This window comes from Aythya marila (genome assembly GCF_965140915.1).
Source record: "Aythya marila genome assembly, chromosome: 10".
NCBI lineage: Eukaryota > Metazoa > Chordata > Aves > Anseriformes > Anatidae > Aythya > Aythya marila.
This window is the reverse complement of record NC_139051.1, coordinates 14,215,263-14,238,835: the sequence shown is the minus strand read 5'-3', so window position 1 is coordinate 14,238,835 and position 23,573 is coordinate 14,215,263.

The window sequence follows — 23,573 nt, the reverse complement described above, 5'->3', positions numbered from 1 at the left end:
ATCAGTCATCACAAGGAGCAAGAAGCGATACAAAGGGATGTTTCTTCGATATCCTTTCAAGATGTGAAGAACAGGGCCATAAGAAAGTGGTATGCAGCGTGTCAGCTATGTCAGCATTTTGGTTGCTGTCAGGAGGGAGCAAACCTCCCCATTGCCCTCCGCTCACCATGCTTCAGTTTGCACTGCAGAGCACGAGATGAGGGCTGCACCCCTTGGGGTTAAACCCTCAGCCATGCACCTCATCTGCCAGCCCCTGGGACCTCACGTGGCTCGTGGGGAACCATCCCACGGGAACGTGCATGGTACAGATGTGGACTTACCTCCACACCCATGGCATCACACTGCTTGCCAGTAGGGATACAGCCAGTGCTGCACTTGTTCAAAAAGGACTACACTTTGGGTAAGCAATTAGCCATATGGTTGTTTATGACTATTTGTGCAGAAAAAGAAGATGCTTTAATTATGTGAATTGGGTTAAAAGTAATTCAACAATAAAGATATTGAAAAATCTCACATTTCTATCTTTTCAATGTCTCAAAGAAGAGTAACAGATGACTATTTGCTTGTATGCATTGCTTTTGCTGATTTCAGGGCGTTTATTAAGATGATAAAAATACTTAATGCTGAGCTACGTTCTGTGTGTTGGCTTTCAAAATAAATCTTTGTGTGGGCAGTGGGTAGATTAATACTCCCATATTAGCCCATGGATAAGAATATCTATACAGCCAAAGTAGTTGTAACAGACCAATAATGTAAAAAAGTAGTATCTTGCTAAAGCACTATTTTTCTAAAAGAGATGTTGAATGACTACACACAGCTGGACACAACACACAGATGCTAGATATCAATGAAATCGAGTCCTATCTGAGGTAAAACACAACTGCCACTCTAGCTAACAAAGTTACAGAACTTCAGTAAAAGACAATGAAGAAAATGTCACACCTCATCTTGCTTTTAGGCTTCCCTTTTACACCTATCTCCTCACACACTTCTGGAAAGCATGGGAATGGTTCTCAAAGCGCTATTGTTTCGAGTGAACTGGACTTTCATTGACTTCTAGGAAAAAAAAAAAACACACTTGGAACAACAAAATCAAGAGTTATTATCTGCTAAAGCCATATTCCTGTGCTTTCATATATTACAATACCATTTTCTGAGCAGACAGACACACGTGCACGCACATTGGTCCCACTGGGGAAACAAGGTTATTTAAAACAAACAAACACACACGTAACTAACAGCAAATATAAGCTTGTTAGAAAATGTTTTTTTAGTTCATGTTATATAAAATGAATCAGGTGCTAAATTTAAAATTGTTGGTAAGTAAACAGTAGGTAGCATTATAGAGAGCCACTCTTCATAAAATTCTAATTATCCCTCTCCGATTTGTTGTGACATGCCCTTGCACAGATTATGGGTTTGGACCAATGCCCAGTCTTCTTTGAAAATGCAAAGTAATCACGAGAGCTTTGCATAACCTCTGATTGGTTTTCTGTGTACGGTTAGGACATTTTGTGAAGCTGCTGCAAGTGAAGGTAGCTCGAGCTGTCTCACTGGCTTCTGCTCACCCTTTCCTGGCTCCCAAGGAATCAGCATTTCTCCCCATTGTGCACGCTGCAAAATAGTGCTCCTCAGAGACCCTTACTGATGGGCCAGTGATGATCCCTACAGAAACTCACTCTAAAGTCATTCATAAAAAGCATTTCTCTCAAGATGCTCTCCATCAGCCCCCCTGGCAGGGTCCACTCACACGAGCCAGATGTTGTCCATGACCCAAGGCCGCTGTGCTGATGCAGCACTGTTTGGGGCTGTGCTGTTCAGCCCTCTCCCGGGGGCAGCTCCCATTGATGTTCCCATATGTCTGGGACGTTGAAGAGTGAAAATAAAAGGGGTTTAATGATGTTCCTCTTGAGTCTTTCAAGTGGGAAGTAAAGGAGAGCACTGGTGGGTTTGGGAGCAAACAGGTCACCAACGTTTCTTTCAAATTAGCATGTTTTTTTTTTCGTGTCTCAGTCCTTTGTGTCCTAGCACGCAGGGTAAAAGACATCTGGGTAGACACAACCTCCATGAAAACCCGAGAACCAAGGAATCCCAGCCCATGGGCCTTGGGTGTGGAGCACTTGCCATCCCCATGGCCCAGTGCCTCTCCACTGCAGTTTGATGAGCGCTTAGGACGTACGGGGCAATAACCAGTACATCAGCTCTAACACACTGCATTGTGTATTTAACCCCAAGGCTATTACCATTATCCAGCTTAGCCAAATGAACGCAGTAGAAAAACATTTACAGTCGCTGGAGGATTAATCTTCTGAATGATGCATGGACGTGAGAGAAAATGCCTTTGATTTATATAATGCTGTACTAGGGGATATAATTTCAATTAGTAATTGTTAATTTTGATTTAGTAGGTTACACACTAGATATAGCAAGTTTATCATGGTTACATTATCTAATTTATTACTATATATATTTACTGTAATGGGAGCATATATTAATCAATAGATACACTGATAAACTAGAGACTACTCACTGCACTGCAACACTGAAATAACACAGTCAGGCCAGTAACAGACAGACGACTGTCAGATGCTGTGAATGATGCATCTCATTCTCAGCTTTATCCTGAAACAAATAAAAAAATAGGTAATGATTATCAGGTTTTGAAACTAATATATCTGTTTTAACAGGCAGTATGTCAGATGTAGTAGCTAAGGTACTTGCCCAGAGAGTCCAATTCTTCTCCAAGTGGATGATTTATGTATTTTAATATGAAATGTATCACTTACCAAACAGTTTTTTCAGTACTTGATATATACATTCCACCTGCCAAGAACATTTTGATGCTGTAATATATCCCATTGTCTTGCTTCTTTCAGAAGAATCTGTTTCTAATTCTTTCCATGCCTCCTGTGTCTGAACAGTATCAATCACATCTTTCACAAAATGAGTCTTCTGATGGCTACACCAAACCTTTGCCCAGTGCTCTGCAGAGTCCTGTAAGCAGCTGCCCTGGAGCAATTGGGACCTCGTGAGAGCAGCCATGAGCCCCCTCCATGCAGGGCCACAACAAGCACCTTGGCTGTTCCTGCCTTCTTCTGGCCCACAAATTATTTTACACATATAAGTCAGAAGAGCAGGATGTTCCCAGCCGCTGGGCAGAAGGAAATCAGCACCCGGCTGCGACAGCCATCGACAACTTCAGTACCATCAGCCAGGGGAAGGGGGTCCCTTTTTGCCTCTCCTTCTCCAGCGACCTTCTTCCCAAAGCTGTGTCGTGCCAAAAGCTGGTTGTCTAACTGATTCTCCAAACCTTCACAACTGCCTATGTGGGACGCTGCAGCCTCTCAACCCCCAGCAGCCAATACTCACCTTTATGTTTTCCTTGCTGCAAAATGCACATCCTTTTGTCTTGTTCTTCTGAAGAGGGAGAGAGCCAGGGGACACCGGGGAAATGGGCCCTTCACCTGTGACACGGCTACTGTCGCAGCTCAGGCTTTTCTTTTCTGTGACAAAATGCTGCTCACAGGTCATTTTTCTCTGACTTCTCATTCTTCCTGCTGCCTTTCAGCATGCTGCAGACTCATCTGTATCATTCTCGTACCACACTGCCCAGAACTGGAGGCAACGGCAGACACAGACCTCACCACTTCCAACTAAAGCAGAATAACAGCAGTTTGCCACGTGCACAGGACACATCCAACAGCGCACAATAACACGTGCCACGTTGCACCACTTCATTGGTCTGTATTTAGTTTGTCAACGTGAGCTACAGCGTTTCCCCATCTTGTGCTCGGCAGCTCATGTATCCTTTTTATCTTTCCAGTCAACCTCAGCATCCCATGGGCAGCACTGATGCACCCCACGATGAGACAAGGGATGCCAACAAGGTGACCAAGCTCTGAGATAAGGCCCAGGTCGAGGTCCCTGTACCTCACCCACTAACTACATCCCATCAGCATCCCCACAGCAGCAGAGCAGACGGCTGCTGTGGCTAACAAACACCCAGGTTATTTGGCTGGGATGAAAAGAGAAAGCAGACATTTGGCTGACAGGTGGATGATGGACAATGCACAACCCTGAGGGGAAAGGGAATTGTTACCTGTAGACATGAGTGACTATAAATCATGCCAATGGCAGAGGGAATCCATCAGCACAGACCAAAAAAAGTACTTCCAGCTCAGCAAAAGTAATTGGTGAATTTCCGAGAAACACAGGAGACAGAGAATGGCTTTTTGACTACCACCACCAAACTCCTCTTCCCCAAAGCAGATCTAGAGAGCACAAATGTGTTACATACAGGATTTCCAAGGCCAAGTACAGCAGAAAGGCCACTGTTTGTAGAGTAAGCAGGAGCGCTGCTTAGCATATGAGGAGCATATGCAGCAGAGGAAAACATACTCTAGTTCCAGCACTGAAACTAAAACAGCCCCAGAATGTAGATTTAAAAACCATCTGCAGGTTTCTAAGTAACCAGCCTGATTTTTCTGATGCGTTGAGGGCTGACTGGTTCCCAGTGAAATCAATAGGAGATGTCAATTGCTTGGTGCTTTTGAAAATCAGGCCAACTCTTCAGGAGTGTTCGCAGGGGCCTGAAATGCCTGATTATGCCCCATTTGAAGTCTGAGCCTCGATACACAGCACCGCGCCTGCTGTTCGGAAACGTGTCTCACAACACGCACATCCTCGGCGAGGATGAAAGAGGAACCCTCCCTGCGACAATCAGACAGGGGACAGAAACCTCTGCTTCTTCTCCCCACCTTTCAAATTGGATGTACCTAATCTTCAATTAGGAAATGGGAAAAACCCTTTTATAGATGCTGCAGCACATTGTCAGATGCCGCATGTTACATAATGCAGATACAAAGGAGTGGGAACTTGAATTTGCAGGAAAATAGAAGCCAGGATGTGCGCCTAACTGGGACCTGTCCTAACCTACTCCTGGGCAGAAAGTAAGCCAAGAGGTGAGGACAGGATGAAGCAATCAGAGTTACATCCAAGCCTTACAAAATATATTTCCTAATTAAAAAAAAAAAAATCCAAATACTTGCTCCGAAGCTCTGTCTTCCTAGTGCTGGCTACCGGCATACTTCACTAAGCGCTTTGGCTGGGTCTGGGGCAGGTCGGGTGCTCAGCCCTTGCCTCCTTTATTACCATTTGGTGCCGAATGGCTGCGTTGGAAAACGCACCGTGTCCTTCCTTGAGAGCTTTCCCACCTGGTGCACGCTCTGACATCTGTAAGTAGTAATTTAGTGCTGAATCACACAACAGAACTGACTATATCCTTTATAAATTCATAAATCCCGGGAAGGACAGTTTTCCTATTATGGCTGCAGTATTGTTTCAGTGGTATAGCCTGCATGGCTGAAGGAGAGACAATAAATTGTGATGCTGTGAAATCCATTGTATTTATATATGAGGCTGCTTTTGGTCTCCATTTCCTAGTCACAAATAAACCAAGATCTTTGGGGTTTGCAACGGTGATATGTATAGATTGCAAATGGTGACACATTAAATCAGTTGGCTCCTATATTTTATTTGCATTATTTTATTGTTTCCTGAAAGCTGACGAGTACTTTTCTCATCCTACAGACTCTTTAGCATGAGGAGAAAGTCTAGACGAGCTTAGGCTTTCTTCACAGTCTTCCTTTAACATATATGAGGCTGTGATTTATACATTTACAGCCATGCCAACCTTGCAGCAGACACAAGCAGCATGAAAAAATGCATTTCTATTTAAGAGAATGCATTTTCTATTCAAAGCATTTTCTGAGAGTTTTTGGCAGTACCGTTGTGTCTAGAATATAGCCCTGGCCCAGGACCAGAGGTGTTAGGACAGTGCCATCACAAAAGGAGGATTTTCACAGATCTGTATAATGCAGTACAAATCCATGCACGAGGTGCAGCCAGGTGGTCATATGCTCTGCTCTGGTCCCCAGAAATTAAATATCAATAGTTTTAAGGGACCACACAAGGAAGGGAACAACTCCCACTATAAATTCACTCAAAAAGTTAAAAATAAAATTAAGGCTGTGAACCTACCTGAGCTGTGTGCCAGCTGTGTGAAGGAAACATTTCTCTTTCTAAAACAAATCAATGAGAGTGCTGCAGGAAGGACAGCCATTCTGTAAATTTCAAATCAGACAAAAATGACAGAAACCGGTATAAAGGGTGTCAATAGCTACTTTGATGGAAACAATATCTTAAATATAGATATATATATCCATTTATACCCTGCAAATTGTGCATTTGAGTAGGGGGTATTCAAGAAACAGGAAAAGAAAAAGCGCAGGGACTGCTCTTGGTGCTGAAGGGACACATTTAGGTTGTGAAAGGAAAACAAAACTAAACAAACAAACAACAAAGTCTATTTATTTTCTTCTCTGGTGATGCTGTCAAAAGGATGTAACAGGATTTCCTCCAAGACCTGCTTAATACTAGGGAAGTGTTGCAGCAATCCTGTCCACAGCAGCTATTTCAGCAAGACTAATTCACAGAGTGCAGATGAAAAGCTCGAGTGTTTGGAAACTGGTTCTTCTAAATGAGGTTTTGTGTTTGTTTTTGTTTAATTCACACCCTCAAAGTGGCATTAAAGGTCTAGGATTTTTATTATGTTCTGCTGAAGTAAATGCATTTATGCTACACGAAGCAACTTCAGCTTACTGCTGAAATGGCTTTATGTTCTAATTAGTCAAATACAATAAATGGGTTGTTAAATAGTGCAGCTTATCCTTCTGCTTTGACTTATTTACTACTTCTCTGCAGCACTCAGTAAGCCTTACAAATAATTCTGTAACTCTCCGCAATCAAATTTCTACAGATAAACTTTGCTGTTCAGATCTCGCCTTTTTGGTATGTAAGCTTGGGGAGGATCTCTAAGGAATATCTAGAACCCCAACAGAGACATACCTGTGAAAAGACAAAAAGCAATGTAATTTCTTCTGCACCTGCCAAAACCAGAGCTCCAAGTTACACGGTATGCCAGTGACAAGAGCAGGGGGAGAAGGGCAGAGCACAGTTCCGTTCCCTGGTTAAGCGAGCAGTGATTAACACGTTTTGCCAGTCAAACTTTGTCTGGTGGTAAGCTCTAGTAATCTTCTGGCGTTTGATTAATCCTTTTATTTCTAGTGTAATGGTTGTAAAAAATCAGAATTTAGCCAAGACTACAACTGATGCAAGATTAGCAGGCTTCGAACTCATCATACAAAGGATAAGCCGTTAATACCAAAGGACTGAACAAGGAGCAGCAGCACCCATGCAGGTGTGTGCTGCTGCAGCGGGGTGCAGCGGGCTCCCCTTACCTGTCCCAAGACTCCCAGCACACACAGCACTGTGCCAGGAGCTGGAATAAAAGTTTTCCCTGTGACATTCAGCGAGGCAAAGGCTGCAGACAGGACTGGAGCTCGTGGTGGTGCTGCTTCTGCCAGCACAGAGCAGTGGGGGAAAAGTGCACGGAGCCAAGCCGTAAAATTCTTCTATCTTTAGATGCTAAATACTGCTTTGGATATTAAAAGCCACTACAGTTCACATACTGAACACCCCCAAAAGATGCTCAGGAATCAGTAATGTCAGGAAAGCATCCTCTTGTTGCAACCTAACAATGCAGATTTAGGCACCTCCTTGTCTGAGGACTCACGAGCCCCACCATTCCCGCAGCCCGGTGCTGTGCTGACCTTTCAGCAGTTCCTACAGCAACAAGCTGGAGCAGATGTTGCAAACAGAAATGATCAGAAACTTCTCTGGACTCAAATATAAAAGCCAAACGTTTCTCAGCTCTATAAAGATCTGCTGGTCATCTTCTTCCAGTAAGCGGGGCTTTGCACATCTTACCCCTAACAAAGTTCTCATTACAATTTGAACTGTTAGAAAAGGTCTTTGGTTCCTTACTCTGTTTCCTCATTGTCCATCCCAAACAAACACATCTCTTTGTAGCATTCTGTAGGCTCACGAAAGGATGAGTAGAGAGCAGTGGTAAAGCTGTTGCTGTAAACATGATATATTTTCTTAATGAAGAGGAAACTTGAGAGTCCTAAATAGCTCTGTGCCTTCTTTCTGAAGGACCCAAACCCACTGGTCCCTGCCTGCCCCCTACTACACTGGGTACTTAGATTCCAAAGAAATGAGGTTTGTTTAAGTCCTTGAAGAATAAGAACAAATAGCACATTCAGGTTCTTCCTGAAAGAGCTGCCCAGTAATAATTCAAACAGATTAAATCTCTCTTGCCTATCCCCAGTGAGCTCTCAGCCAGTTGAAATCCCATCTCCAATAAAGCAGATGTAGACATTTATGTGGGAAGTTTTTAACTTCAATGGATTAGTGCGTTTTACAAAAACAAAGCAAGAAGTATAAAAACAAAACAAAACAAAAACGTACACAGTGTGCTGCCAGAACCAAGTCAGAACCTCCTGCCAGGTTTGGACACAACTGTCTCTCCGCTGGGAGGCTCCGTCCATCCTCCCGAACACGTTCTGCCTCCCAGGCCTGTCTCTGACCCACTGCCCAGTGCAGCCCTTTGCTTTCCAGCACGGCCCAGTGCTCCCAGTCAGCAGCAGAAGAGTCACAGCAGCAGGACAGGAAAGAAAGCTGGCCCCCTTAGCTTCCTGATCCTCCTGATCACATACCAAAGGGGAAGAAGGGGCCTTTGCTGCAGGACTCCCTTTATCCTTTGCCTCTCCATCTGCCCAGGGATTTCCAGGTGCAGCAGACAGTAAACACCAAGCCCCAAAAGAGTCAGGTGAAGTCCTTCCCAGAGACAGCGCAGGCACCTTCAGGTCGTCTTCTAACAGCAGATGTAAAACCCTCACCTCGCCTCCTGATACCCAAAGTGAATTTCACTATTCTGTAAAGCTCTGAAAGGCAGCAATGCAATTAGACTGAACGCGCTTTTCAAATCCCTCTCAGCAACTGTTCTCTGCAGGAAAAGTACTTGCATTTCACTCCAGTTTCCAGGTATTCGCTAAGTACAATGGTAGGTGAAAGACACGGATGCTTTGTACCAAAAATACTTTGCACACATGCTATTGTGTTGAGCTCGCACAGACATGCCCTATTTAGACAGAGACGTTTTGATAAAGAGGCAAAATCATCTGTTGCAGGTAGAGAAACAAACTGCTGGAGCCGCAGGGAGCTGATCGAGCCGAGCCTCCTGAGCCGTAGCGTGGCGCTTTGAGCATGGCCTCGGCTCCTCGGGTCGGGGGAAGGCTGCTTTCCTGACACCGCCTCGCAGCAGCTGACTTGAACACCACTGCATCTTTTCACGTCGACAAGGAATTAGGTCAAAACTTTCTAGGAAATTTCTCCCGCCTGTTTTGGAGCTCAGTTCAAAAGATCAAAGTAGAGGAGCTCTGTAGAATCCTGTATCTCACGTGGAAATGAAACCTTAACAGGAAGAAATCTTGTGACTGAATACTGCTGAGCTGACATCCAGGGGCTTACTGCTTTCAAAACCCCAGCACAGCTCAGCAGTAGCAGCATATAAAGCAAAGAAAGCGAGTAAACATAAACCAGCCCTTCCATCAGCGCCCACCCCAAGCACAGAGATGCCATTCATTTTGTTAGTGTTGTGGCATCGTTTCATTTCCCCTGCTCCCATCTCCACCAGCAGCTTGGCTGCAAAGAGCCACTTTAGCCTTTTACCAACTGTAACAAATCTTATCCTAGCAGTGGAGTTCTTGTCAGTAGTTAGAGCTCCTTGCTCATGTTCAGTATTAGCGTTCTTTCTTCTAAAGCACTATTTTGATTAGATGATCTCTTCCCTGAGAAAAAACACTTAGGGCCAGATTTTTAAAAAGCTATTAGGCTCCTGCTTAATTTAAATGTGTAACAGCAGGCAACTCAGCCTAATTCTCTACTTGAGCACATAGTCTCCTGATTTATACACACGAGTGGAATAGCTTTTGCAGATGCACATTTTGCCTCTTGCTTTATCCTCCTCATGCATTAAGAACTTACCTTTACTTATGATTTTCTTAATTAGCACTTAAATTACACAAATAACCACTTAGCATACAGACTGCATTGACCAATTTCCTGTAGCTGCTTTGAAACGGAGTTCAGTGCACTTCTTTCATCCCAAATCATCCCATGGTGTGGGAGTTTTGGGGCCAGCCCCACATTTAAGAGAGAAACATGTGAGTCACGGGGAGAACAAGCAGAAGGTTTAAGTCCACACATCAACTCCTTCCAGGCAGCCAGAGGCAATGTTGAATCTCACAGTAAAACAACTTTTGCCACTGATACATCTTCTTGCAATTTCCACGCTGGAACCTCCACAGGTTGGGTTGATTAATGAGGTCATTTGTCTGTTGACAATTGATTGAATTAACTACTGCAGAAGAGCATTTCTGTCCCAGAATGGGGAAGGTTTTTTTAACTTTTTTTTTTTGCTACAGAAGTTGAAATGAGTGTTTGGAAATGCAGTTCATCTCTATATGGTGGCTAATTTCAAACACTCCTGGGACTCTTACAACTTTCTTCAGAAGATTCAAAAGAAACAAAGACCTCGATCAGGGGAACAGATTTTGTGTTGTTTCTTTTTTTGGAGCAGAGAAGAGCAGGTTGCAGGATATGATGTTTAGAAATTTCTTAAGCATATAATTATTGCTGATTGTAATTTATACTGGAATACAGCTCTGTGAGCATCACTTTCCAAAACATTTCCACCTGATCCATGCCCTTTTTCCTGAAAAGACACTAGAAAATCAAGCTTCTGCCGTGACAGACTGCAACTAAGACTGCCACCTAAGGACAGCACATACAAAGTAACACGGAGCAGATGCTAATGCTGTATGCTTCCTGGTGCAGACTCCAAGCCGCAGACAAAAACGCTGTTGGACTGGAGCTGCAAAACCTGGGACAATTCCTGATATTGTGGGCAAATAGGGACTGAGCACAGAAACACCCAAGGGCATGTCCTAACACCAATGGAGTAATGTACACCTTTGTGTGGATTGCTACATAGGTTTACAATGCCAGCTGGATGACGGGGAAGGGGGATGCAAAAGAAATAGTTAAATGCAGCAGACAGTAGGCAGCACACACTTTTCTCCTGCACAGCTACAAGTGGCCACAGAACAAGACCAGCGGGGTTTAGGCAACCACTGACTACACAACCAAGGCCAAGGGTCACATCTAGTCTTCCTAGGAAGGTGTTGCTCCGTTAAGTGCTTTCACTCATCGTATTTTCAATATTGCATGGACTGGATAATAGAACAGAGTCAGTGAAAAGCAGCATTAACTGGTAGTGACCCTTCTTGTATCAGGGTCACCACCAGAGGGGCAACAGTACTTCCAGTTCTCTGAAACTCAGCAACTTACCCTCAGAACAAGATCTGTCCCACCAGGCTGGATTCTTAATTGCCCTTGTGTTTCTGCTTCTTCGTGCTCTTAAACTTATAAGCACTTAAACCTTCAGATTCTTTCTTTATTTGTTCGTAAAGTTATGCTAAGTTCTTCTTGCATGCAGTGTTGTATTACACCTTTTGAGCCATCTGTTGTACTCCATCATTAATATTTTAGTGCAGTTATTCTTTAGAAACAGTTCTTTGGATCATCTTGTGTTGTTTTTCTTTTTGGCATTGATTCATCTTTTTTGTTGTTGCTGTTCACATCTCACTTCTCAAGGCTAAAACTCCACAGGCAGGATTTCCATCAATTTTAGTTTGAGTTCTCACCTGATTAGGAGCTGCAGCAGAAAGTTTTACAGTCGCACTCAGAGCGTAAGGCTTCTGCTTCTCCTGACATATCACTATTTCAAGATTTGATTTCAGTCAAAAGTGCACATCACAAGTTACTTTCCAAAATTCCCTGTAAAGGAGAAGATACTGAAATTAAAAACATTAATAATTATAATGATAACAAAAGTAAAAAAATCTTTCCTCCCAATTAATACTGAGGTAACCTGAAACACTGTTTTCTATTTACTTATTTATATTTCCTATTTGACTCAATCCCATGACAAGCCAGTAACAGTATTTCTACTCACCACATCCAAGTATAAGAATATTTCTTGGTAATGCTTAAAAGGAGTTGTTCTGACCTGAAAATAAAACGTAACATTCATCTGCCTACAGTACTTAGAGTAAATAAAAAAGAAATATTCTACTGGGATTATACCCTATGAAACAATTGGAAACGCTGGCGTGACTTGACATGTAACAGCCCATTTTGCTGGTATTAACAGGCCATGAAGTCACATAAAATAATAAAGCAAGATTAAAAAGAGAGGAGGTTTGTAAGAAAAATGCATTTTTGATCTTTTCTCAGAAAGAAAGTTTCTCTTCTGTGCTTTTTCCTACACCTCTTTTAGAGCTGCTAGGCATGACACTTTTCCCCAACCACACTAATAGTCAATAAAACAACCAAATCTTTTTGCAGAACAACCCTAACTGAACCAAACTGACAGTTAGCTGATCCCTAACTCCAGTGGCTTCTTCAGCTCCCACCTGTGTCGCCTGCTGTTCTGACACTATCAGTCAGCTCAAACGGGGAAGTTTTGCAGAGGCTCCCACCGAGGCTCAGCTCCACCAGCACATGCCCAAGCTGTCACATAACTGGAGACATCATCCTACAACCCTACTGCCAGTCAGAAATCCTCCTGGGGACAGCTCTGATGCTGTTAAGCAAAGTGGGGCCACTGATGGACGTGATGCTCTGTAGATGAGGGACAGCCCCAGCCCTGATGCACAGCACAGACAGGGTGGATCCAGCCCCTAGGACTGAACGGGTCATTTCAGTCTCTCCAGACATCCTACAGCCTACAATGTACAGCAGAAAAGGTCACAGGGTTACCCACCTTGGCCTGCTGCACCTGTTCAGCAGGTGGAGATGGACAGTCATTGCAAGTCTTTGCCTCCTTTTGCAGTCTGTGCTGATCAAGAATTAAATCATTTCACTGTTTCACCCTTCACTCGGAGATAAGGTACTGTTGGTCCTTCAACATGGGAGTCAAGGAACAAAGAAGAAAATTAATGGTGGAAACAACCCCAAACAAAAACAATGCAGTTAATGATCAACGATACATTGAAATCACTACAGCGGAAAATACTCTTTCCTTCCACCTAGTACTCCATTCATTAGAGGGGACTTAAATTTCACTGGTTCTCCAGTTTCTCCTCTCAGCTGAGATCTTCAGGGAAGATCTGGGTTGCAAAATTCACATGGAAGTCTTAGGGGAGTTATGGTCCCATCCCATAATACCAAGTTCTGGGACGAATATGTATCATAAAACAAACATCTTTTGAGGTATTTCTCTTAGCAGTATTAAGATGATATCAGCCTGCAGAGAACACATACACAGAAATTTTGATTCACAGATTCTTGAAGTGTTTTCTCTGGAAATGAGCTAAAATTTCTAAACGTGACAAAAGTAATTTGCTTCATGGAGTTGCATATTAAACATATTGGGAGCTACAGAGACCTGAAATTAGAGAAAGCAGGTAGGTTTCACATGCAAACCTGAACTAGCTATGTCTGTCAATACATCCATGAGGATACCTAGCTCATTTGAACAATCATTTCCATCCTGAGGGTGGCATTCTGAGGACAGCCTCTTGCACAGCTCCTGAGCAAAGCACTCTGCTACCAGAGCACAAAGTGATATCACCCTTTGCTTCGGGCTCTTTGTCCTCCCTCCCTCCCTGTCCACAGTGCCTGGGAGCTGCCAGGGAAAAGCAAGAGAAATCACAGAACTGTGGGATTGGGGTTGGAAGGGACATTAAAGACCATCCAACCCCCTGCCCTGGGCAGGGATGCCACCCCCCAAGCCTGGGCTGCCCACAGCCCCGTCCAGCCTGGCCTTGGGCTCTGACAGGGATGGGGCAGCCACAGATCCTCTGGGCAAATGTCATCTACCTCAGCAGCTTGGTCTGAGAGCGGGGCTGACTTCTTGTAGGATCAAACACGAGCTCCAGCTGCCCCCCCACAAATGAAGGACAAGTTCTGTGAGTGTCAGCTAATCAACGGCCTCATCTTTCTCCTCATGCTGGACCTCTGTCTCCCTATGCTCTTGCTGCTCAGTGAAAAGGCAGAAGAGCTTCAAGAGCTGGATTCAGCCCCGAAGAGCCAAAGTTGACTGCAGAAGGCAGGCAATGAGGGCAAAGGTAAAACATCTCCCCGGTACATTTAAATCCCGAAGATGGGTGATGGGCACCTGCCAAGGAGAGGCTTCTGCTCCCTTCCCCCTTGGAGAGGCCAGTACAAGTGGGAAGAAACAGTTCTTGGCTGCTTTGATAGCAGGGGATCCTGTTAGCATGGCTCTTCCAAGGCTGCAGCCCTGACCCCGCTGATCTGCTGGGCTCTGAAGAAGGAGCTCAAAAGCCACCAGAACAGCAAACACTGTCAGAACATTTTGCGTGTGGGAGAGATGCTCAATGGAAAAACTCCAGAAATGGGGCACTTCTATGCCTAGCCCTGCAGCCTTCCCCCTTCTCCCTCCGCTTCTGGCGGAAGACAACACAGTTCCTGCTCCTCACAAGGGACTTGGGTGCTCTGCACATGAAGCAGTCAGGGCAGTCTGAGGTTCTTCTTCAAGTCCTTCCACAGGCAAAACCACCAGGCAGGTTACTGCTTAGCTGAAGGGTTTTGTGATGCTGCAACCAGCCTGAGCCTGGGGTTAAAACCAATCCACTGCCTGAGCAAAAAAAAACAACTGGCAGCCCCGTGCAGGTCTGCTGGGGACAGGGGAGAACAGCACCACAAGGTGGGTTAGCAGGCTGATAGTCAACAGTCTGAGAGTTCGCAATTAATAGACTGATAGTTCTGGAAATAAACTATCCCAGCATAGGATATACTAGATGAGTAGGCACCTGGTTGAGAGTTTATACTCCAGCAGTCAGTAATCCAAGTAGTTCTGGAAATAAACTGAATAATAAACCTTTTCCAGTTGTCCTGTGTCTGATTTTGCAGTGCAACCCCAGAATTTTTTTTTTTTTTAAACCACTGCATTCTCTTGTGTTGGAGACATTTCATCAATATTCGTAAAAACATACCAAGTCCTTAGGTTTGAAAAGCACTATGCTAGTACTTTCTGGCTTTCAAACATGCATTTTTCCAAAATTATCATTTTTATGCATGAAGATACTTCAAAAGGAAAGACTGGAAGAAACAATGCTTCCTATTCCTCCCTTATTTTATCTGTCATCAGGATGCTAATCTGTAATATCAAACGCAACTTCCACTTCAGTCAGCACTGAAGCAAATGAGTATTATCTGCTACGTAACATCATTATTCCATCGGCAGTTTCTCTGTTTCACTTGGAAGCTCCTGATCGAGGCACTGCTCCTGGTTAGTGCATTAGCGCTGGCAAGATCACAGCCAAAGCCATATGAGCAGAGGTTCTTAGAAACACAAATTACTCCGTGAGCTTTTAATGCAAATAAGAGGTCAATAAAAACAAGCACCCCCAGGAAACTAACTGGAAGTGAAATATGGACTCAAACGATAAACTATAGCTCAATTTTATAGAGCTTAATGATCAAATGCATTTATTTCTGACATCCAAAGAAAACAGTATGAAAACATCAGCCTAGGAAGTGGGTTTGCACTTACCTTCCTAGCTGTAGTGATACCACTTTCAAGCAGAAAGAATCAGCAAAACCAGTGATCTCAGGTGGGCAATGTCATTGCTTAAATCATTCCATCTGAACTTCCAAATATATTTGAGTAGCATCTCAATCACTGTCCCACAGGCATCACTGACCAAAGTAACCTGTTAGCCTACAGAAAACCTGAACACACATGAGATACGTGGCCTTTAGACACAATATCATTTTTCAAAGTTTAGGAAAAAATTAGACATTTGTGAGAAGGAGAGCAAGTAAGCCCACACGGTGGGCTAAGCTCCAGTTTAGGACCCACACATGGGGTGCAGAGAAAGGTATTTTAGATTAGAACTTTTCATGGGCCCAGTTTGAATTTGGAAAGAATTAAAGATTTTGCTAAGAATCTGTCCAACAGTGAATGTGTATTACTTAACAGATGGAAGAAATCTGGGGCACAGAGTGCCCAACCTGGAAGTGCAGGGTGCTACCACAGCAGCAAACAACAGCAACACCACCAAGTTGCAGAGCTTACATCTCCCTCCAAAATGTGCAAGATTAACAGAAAGGACAAGACATTCTGTGTAGAAATTGATTCAACCCTACCTACAGACCTCTGTCTGCCATCTGACTCGTATCTACGTTAGAGCTCAACATGGACTCTTCTCCTCTCCTCCATCCTCCTGTACAATTAACAGCAATAACTCGACTGAAGCAGTGTTGGGGCACAGAGAGGAAACGCTTCTGTGTTCTGCTAACAAGACACGAGCCAATTTACATGCAGGTGTGCGTGTGAGTTAGAAAACTGAAAAGAAAAGAAAAAAAGAGGAAAAAAAGCAAAATGCTGGCACAGCTCTCCTTTGGAGAGGTCATAAACCGCTCTCCTTTCCAGCAGGCAGAAATCATGCCAAGAGAAGTGGGCTTAGCACCTGCAAAACACTGTCTGATCATGGTGAGTATACAAGCATCTGTTTTCATGTTCCAGATAATTGGGTCCTTGGGAAGCAAACTAAAAAGAAGAACAAAATCTCTAAAATTCAAATTTTTTGTTTTAAGTCACTTATTGTTTGCCAGCATTTTCTTTTTTTATATATTTATAAAAGAGTAGTGACTGAGTACAGATGCCACAGCAGTTGTCCTGTCAAGCAGCCCTCCGTATCTTTCAGGTCCTGTTCCCCTCTAATGGGCATCACTTTCCAGAGATGACGGTGTCACAGCACTAGCACTTTTTACAGTAATCTTTTTTTTTTTTCCACCTCTTCTTTCTCTCTGTACCCACTGAAATCCGTATGAACACCTAAAAATATGTATGACTTGGCAGATGTACGCGGGGCTCCTCACACATCAGCAGTCTGCCTAAGGCATTGTGTCCAAAGGCTGAACATCATTATAAGGTATCCAACTAGCTGATAAAGTGTTACTTCATTTTTGCTTCCATGCATTGATTTCCCCCTTGATGTGACAGCCCAATCTCCCTCACTCACTGTCAGCCACCGTTATCCATTTCATGCTGACATTCAGTCACCCAGTCTCTTCACTATGCACCTTCCCTAGCATTAAATGTACACTTGCTATGGGTTTGGCTTGCTGAAATTCCTCAGGAAAACTTTTTTATTTTAGCTGAAAAATCATCTATGATATTTCTTCATCATTTACAGTAATCACCCTGACTTGGAGAATGACCTCATGCTGTCTTTTATATGTATATTGCAAACAAATACAATAGATCTATCTATATGCATATTATGTGTATTTGTAGCGTATGTCTTTTATATATATATTTAAAACCAAAGTCTTCAGTGACCTTTTGCTGTCAATGTCCCTGTATGGTGCCCACCTGTACCCCCAGCACCCTTAAAATTCACTAGCAAACCTAGCTGGAAGGATGCACTTTCCTTCCTGAGCTAAACAAGCCTTCAAGCTTTAGGCATGTGTTTTTTAGGCTGGGTTTCGAGGAGGTGAACCAGGAAGGACTGCAATTGCAGTGTAATTGCATCTTAAAGCAAAATCAGCATTCATAAACTAAACATAGTGTATTTGTTTGATTTGATGGTTTAGTTCCTTGCAGAAAACAGGGCACGTATAATGTACCAACACTGTGATTGCCAGTGTTGGCTGTGTTCTTTCTACTGTAAAGTGGGTCTGATATGCTAAAGCTTACACCCAGACTTTTGGATGATGGATTTTCTGTTAGTGTCTGATATCACTTCCTTGAGCTTTATGTTCAAAAGCTTTTGAGATGGTCTTTCTTGATGCACTCTGGTTATCCCAGCCCAGTCATTCTCTGGGTGGTTAAAGCTATCCTGACTCTTTATACAAGATAAAGGGTATGTGCATCAGCCTGGCTGCTGAATTCAGTCACACAGCACTGGGGAAGCACCAAGATCACACTCTCTCACATAAGAAAAAGACCACATAAGAAAAAAAGATTTTAAAGAAGGAGCAGGTGCTTCCATTCTGGTACCCATCTTGACACAAAGAGCCTCATTTTCTGGGGATACACAACAAGTCAGTTTAGGGTTGTTAATTCCTTTATACTCCATTTTCTAAAGTTTCTGTAACATTCAGAAACCTTTCACAAGAGAATACGCAAATTGAACTTAGCATCTCGTAATATGCAATGTAAATTCTGATTGTTCTCTACCCCTTGACACGTATTTACCATATCCAGGTGATAACTCCGACCCATTCTTTTCAAAATAATGAAACATGGTAAGACAACATGGTTATGCTGGACAGTGGTAAGATGAACTACTGGTATGTATTCTTAAAAAAATGGCCAAGGGTACTGTGAGATCTGGAGCACCTTCCGGAGAGTCACATTACAGAACACCCTCATTAAGCAATGACTTGCCCCCCAGCCAGTGCTTTACAACATCTCTACGTGTCTCTGCTGGCACAATCTTATGCTGCTTCTTGGAAACTTTGGACGAGTGTCTGAGACTTCTGTGGCTTTTGTTTGTTTGTTTTGTTTTTTAAAGGTTCTGGAATCACTTAGCACTTTGAAAGTACTTGGTATGAAGAAAAACAAACCAGGCCTATTTCCCTGGTGCATGCCTTTTAGATTTGGCAAGAAAAACAAAGCTACACTGGGTTGCATGAATTTTGCATACACGAGCAAGTGTGCAAGCATTGCATGACCCCGGCTCGCAGTTTCCAAATGACGGGGGACGCTCGTGGTACTCTTGATGCCTGAGGAAATGGCACCAGCCAGGAGAATAGCAAAAAGTCAAATCCTATAGCAGTAACCTGCTATTACTGTCTTTTACTTACACGAAAACAAGTGAGATGAGCACTGCAGCCTTGCGATGCACTCCTTTCCAGGCAGCGGGCAGGACAAGCAGAGTCCTGAGAGGCCTCGCAGTCTGGACCTGATCTGTACTTTGATCCAAAATAGCCCAAATTACATGGCACTTGGCATTTTTCTAATCCTGAACTTTATTCACAAGGATATGCATCCTGTACAGAGACACAGGGTGAACAAGAGTTCCTGTCACTGCTGCTGGCAACAAAGTCCGGCACAGGATGTGCTCAACAGCAAAAGAGATTTCTATCCTGGTCCTCTCGGCCCGAATACAATTACATTTTAAATCTAAAACAAAGGACCTCAGCTCAAATTGCAAAAGAGCTTGTACTCATAATTGTGAACAGATTTTGAAAGAGCTCCATGTATACATGCTGAGTACTTCGGAGTTTCTGACCACAAAACCAAACAATAAACTTTTTCAAAAGCCCTGATGCCTCAAGTCATGCTACAGACTATATTAAATTATGTTTTTAATATTTCAAGGTTTGTTAGTGTTTTTTAATATTTTAAGGTTATTTCTTAGTGCTAAGCTATTAAAAAAGTATAGACTGATTTCCTTGGAGCAGACCCCTCCCTCCACCAAAACCCAGACAGAATGTCAACCAAAATTGTGAATTACTAACCAAAAAACCACTATTTGATTGCATGGATTTTAGTTTTATGAGATAGTGTTATCCTCACGAGAGCTCTTCAAGCTGAGGTTGGGGAAGGAAGACTCTGAAGAAGAAAGAAGTTTTCATATCACAAATGCTAAGGTTGAATTTGATCTCACCTGTTCCAATAATTATGAGGATTACGTCCATAAAAATGGGTGAGAAATAAGTGACAAATGGGATGACAATAAGAAGAGGAGGAGGATCTTCTTGAGAAGAATTTGCTTTTGCTAGACCTAAAACCGTCTTTGGCCTTTCATCTACATGGTCTCCAGGAGGTAAATAGTTTAGCAGACTACTAGCTACAAAAGATCACTACAAAAGCATCCTAAAAATGGCCATCACACTGAATTCCTGCACAATCTTTCTCCCCTGCCCAGCAATAATTGGTCCCAAACAAGGAATACTGACGATGCAAAACCTCCACACGGGATGCTAAGTATTCTCATGGAGAACAGCAGCGCCCATTGTCAACATTTTAGCTCAAATTTCACACCTGGATTTTTTCTAGAAGCCCTGAGGGTGTTTTAAATCTATTACTAAAACTCACAATTGCATCAGAGAGCTTGAAAGCGTAACACGGAATGAAGTGTTCATTGCCAATGCTCAAAGCCCAGCGGCACTGGGCACAGGCTTCAGCAGGTTCCTGCTGCAGAGGAACGCTGATTTCAGCAGCCCTGTTCCCAAGTGCAGTCGTCCTGCTCCACACTTAGGCATTCAGCCTCCTGTTAGCACCAAAAGGGGAGAAAGCCTGGAAGAGCAGCGCTGAGCTTCATGTGCCACATCCATCAGCGTCGATGCCAACCGGCCGTGCTGCTATTCCAAGAGCCTGCCTGCAAATCGTTCCCAAGCTAAGAGGAAATCCCTACGCTGAAGCTAAATAAAACCTTTCTGTGCAAGTTCCAAACTGGGACAGACAAATGGTGGCATTCCCATGCCACTTGGGGCAGTAGGGGTAGTACAACAGGACACGGAGCAATGCTAAGCATACCCTTAGCTCCTGCTAGTGGGCAGCGCCAGGCAGATTTTCTGCACATGTAGAACTCCCTTTCAGATAGACCTGTTTGTCTCATTCAGCAACACCTTCTTTTTCCCACAGAGATTGCTCCAGAAATGATTAAAGCAGTGTTTTTGCCTAGGTGTCTATAAAGTAAGCTAGGGGGGTCTCTAATAACCCATCCCCGCAAAAGGTCCCCACAAATTACCCACAGCCTGGGTCCGCTGAAGCAGCTCTTACTAGGAGGAGTAAGATTTAAGTGATTAATGTGATTAAGTGAGTCAGTGATTAATGCCTTCAGATTTTTGCTAGTCACAGCATCAAGTAACTTCAAACGGTTGAAGTTGTTTATTCCCTCTTGGTTATGCTCTTTAGTTCAGCACAGCTTTCTTATTGTTTTCTCGACAATTTGACATACATCCAAGAGTTAAAAATAGCAAACTAAGAGGGCATCCATCAGCAGTCTTTCCTAGAGAAAATGACATATACTGAACATTTGAATCACATGCAGTAACACACCAACTCTATACCTTCTGCTCTGCTGGAGTGTCACTTGTTTTCCTTGCTTTATTTTTTCTCATTGCAAACAAACTGCTAAAGAATGCCCATGTTTTACCACAGAGGTTTTACTCCTCTATATTTAGCACAGCACACGCCAAACCACAGACAGAAGAACAGCACGGCTGCACTGAGTCCACTGGAAGCCTTGAAGCATTGTAAGGTGTATTTTAGGTATGAAAGTTTTGTGTCTGCAAACTTTAGTGAAGTCTTTTTGTAGAGATAATAAACAATTAATGCTCAGTGCTGATGTGATTGTCACGTAGAGATGTTCTCTGAACTGGACAGTTTTACCAGCTGGAAGGTCACAGTGATAAAATGTATACTTCTGCTTCATGTCAGGGGCAACCCAAATGACATGGCATTACTAAGTGGCAGCTTTAATTACAGCTCAGTTACTTCATTAAAACAGCTGTTAATTTAAATTGGAAGAAGGAGTCCCCATCCTTTTGGGGGAATCAGAACGAACTGCCCATCAGTAGTAGTGCTCTCCACAAAAAGGGAGAAGCAGCAGCCCTGCTGAGCTGCCCGAAGGATTGTTTGAATGATGCACAGGAGAAAATTAACACGAGAAAACGCAAAGGAGATCCTGGTTAGTGCTGGTGCCACAACTGGATTCCATTAAGACAAGACCGACAAGAATATTTTAAACTTCCAAGAAAACATTAAGCAAAAGCAGAACATCTTGGAAAATCCACTTGAAATACTGTTTCTAAAATTTCCTAGCTCACTTTGTCAACCTAATGCTTTACAGGAGAAGAAGATCAGTACTTCATGTCATTATTCTCCTCTATGAGCAAGCTGTGTATTTTAGGTAATAGCGCAGATAATACTTCCCTTCTGTTGTGCCATTGCAGGCATGAAGACAGAGACACTCCTCACTGACATCTCAGAGGTGCTCTGCTTCTGCCTTTGGCAGTATATCCAAATAGAAAGTTTCCAAGTTGTTGATGAAAACAACATATTTAGTAAAAGGAGAGAGAAGGAAAAAAAAAGAAAAAAAGAAAAAAAAGAGTGAAATGCCATTAAAACTAGGTAACAAATCAGGATTCTACCACAACGGGGTGATCGCTAACCATGAATCCAGAATCTCTTCCTAAATGTTTCCCGTTTGCTGCAAGAGCCTTGGGCTCTGAAAGTGGAGGCAGTGATCTGGCAGAGACAACATCCACTCACCGCCCAGCCAGGATTTGTTCCCTGATTCATCCAGCACATGCAGCAAAGGAGCAGAGATCCCACGGAGGAAACAATGCTGATTACACAACACAGCTATCAGAGGACAATCACCATTCGCCAAGTCAGTGAGGAATGTGCAATTTAGGAAATAAAAGGCAATGGTCAATCACGTAACTACACACACAGCTAAACCTAAGCACACGTGAACAACAGCCGGCTGCTCCAACCCCTCTCAAATAGGGCAGAGGTTGCAGGAAAAAGCTGCTGGAAGAGTGAGTGACTAAATTACCCAACGGCAGTGCTCGGCAGGGCTGAGCCTCCAACCCGACAGAGGGATTAGACTGCCAGGAGAAAAGTGGCCCAGCAAAGAAAAACAAAATGAAAGGAAACGGATATGAAACAACTCACTTATTGATTTGCACTGGAGATTAATTACTTAGTTATCACTGCAGTTGTAGAAGAAAGCCATGCCAAAGGGGCATAACATCAAAAGGAAAACAAATTAAATATGTTCTCTTCCTTGCTTTGTGGAGAGATTGTGCCTGACTTCAGAAAGTTGCTGCAACAAAAGCTGAAAAACAAACAGAATGAAATAAATGTGTCCTGCATAGGGAAAAGCAACTTTCAGTTGTGCATTTAGCAATGAGTTCACAACCAGAATCATACACTTCCCACCCCTGAGGGCACAGTAAGATTTTCACAAATCCAGAGGGATTTCCAAGAGAAACCACCCAGCGCAGCATTTCAAGGCTCAGGTTGTCAGCAAGGTCTGAACCTCCTCCTCACGCTGAAAACCTGGGAAACAGCGATCCTACCACCCAAAGATAAGCCATGCATATACGATCTTAACCGTGACTTGTGAACTCACAGAGGGGCTGTGCTGTCAGATGAGAAGGGGCTGGAAGGAGCATGGCTCCCAGTGTGTTCTGCAGCATCCACAGCACTGCGCCAGGGAAACATCCCCTCCTCGCACGTCCTCTACCTGTTGCTCACACCGGTGCTGCATCAAAGTGTTCCAGCACTGCTGCTCTGCTCTCTGATTGCTCCTTCCTAATTTTTCATAAACGAAGCCAGGTAATTTTGTGATTGCAAGTCCAACTCACAAACCACCTGTTTTGTACACTCACAAATGATCTCAAAATGATGCTGGTTTTGGTGCTGATCAGACTTCCCACAGCAGAGAGTGAAAGCCCAGCTGATGTGGTAGGCAGGGAGTCCTCTCCCCAACAGAAAGGAGGTTTATAATCCAGCACTGCAGGATAAAAGACATAAAAACTGTGGGTTTTATGCATGGAAAACCTGTCACTGGTGCAGGACTGGAAACTGCTTATCTTGGCCTTTCACATGC